Here is a 1657-nt window from a genome sequence, read left to right on the forward strand (position 1 = left end):
CACTAGCATGGGGCACCAACAAATGGATCCTATTGTGGGATAAGAGGTGCTTGAATTTCTTCAAGGATCTGATGACTGCAAGGGCCTGCTTCTCAACAAAGCTATACTTATCTTCATATTCCTTGAGCCCTTCACTAAAGAAAGCTATGGGCTACTCCTCATCCTTGTCATTTGTTTGAGTCAAGACAGAAGAGATACTTGACTCACCACCTAGAGTGTAGAGGATGAAATCCTTTTCAAAATTTGGGTTCATGAGAGTACGGGCTGAGGCTATGGCTGTCTTGATTTCCTAAAAACTCTCCTTCCCTTCCTTGGTCCATGAGAAGACCATACCTTTCTTAAGCATAGTTGTAAGGGGTTTCAACATGGTAGCAAGATTAGGAATAAACCTTCTTACAAAATTTATCCTACCAAAGAAACTTTGTAGGCCCTTCTTGTGTTTAGGAAGAGGAAGTTCAAGTATTGCCTTTGGTCTTTCTGGATCAATGGTCAACCCCTCCTTAGATACAATGTGTCCCAATAATTTGCCTTGGCTTGCAGCAAAGACACACTTGGCTGGGTTAAGGGAAACCCCAAACTCTCTACATCTTAGAAATACCTGTCTTAGATGATCAAAGTGATCTTCTATGTTTTTAGTTATATCATCAAGGTATACTAAGACAAATTTGTCAATTAATTTTTTAAAGGCCATCTCCATTGCCTTCTGAAATGTGGCACCTGCATTTTTTAGTCCAAATGGCATCTTGCAATAAGCATAGGTGCCCCATTTAGTAGTAAATGTTGTCTTATGTCTGTCAGATTCTCTAACCAACACTTGGTTATAACCAGAGAACCCATCAAGAAAAGAGAATCTCCTTGACCCACTGACACTGGACAGGATTTGCTCCATAGAAGGGAGAGGATGTTGATATTTAAGAGAAGCCTGATTAAGATCCCTAAAGTCCACACACAGTCTAATTTCTCCATTCTTCTTCCTTACAGGGACAAGGTTAGCTACCCATGATGAGTGTTTGATAGGAAATATTATATTAGCCTCTATCAACTTGGATAGTTCTTTTCTCATTAGAGGTTCAATCTTAGGATTCACTGGCCTCTATTTTTGCCTTACTAGTTTGCCCTTATCAACTAAATCTATGGTATGCTGAAACAAACTAGGGTCAAACCCTTATAAGTCATTATATGTCCAAGCAAATACATCATTAAATTCTTGACATAAATGAATGAAGTTTTCTTGCTTAGTTTCAAAACATACCTTCCCCATATTCAGAGATTTTCAATCAGCAATTCTAACTGGGGCATGATCATCCTTTTCTATAGCTAGATTCATTCCTTTGCCTCTTGTTTTATCATCAAGATTAAAGACACTCTCCAACGTAATGAGACCCTTGGGCAACTTGTTAGAACTGAGATGAATGATCTGATCACCATATTGATCTTGTAGTCTTGACTAGTTTCTATCTAAGAATTCTACCTCATTTTGCAAGAAACTCACAATTTGCTCATCAGAATCAAACACCTGCCAATGAGTGTTGTTGTCGGGGATGGAAGGCCTCACTACCACCTTTATTTGTTGCTTCCTTTCTTCCTCAAGATTCCTTGGTACATCATAAGCTGCACCCACTGCTGCAAGTCTATCAACATGTTTATTTTCTTTCCT

This window comes from Cupressus sempervirens, chromosome 7, assembly GCF_028749045.1.
Source record: "Cupressus sempervirens isolate cs-2001-9-10 chromosome 7, ASM2874904v1, whole genome shotgun sequence".
NCBI lineage: Eukaryota > Viridiplantae > Streptophyta > Pinopsida > Cupressales > Cupressaceae > Cupressus > Cupressus sempervirens.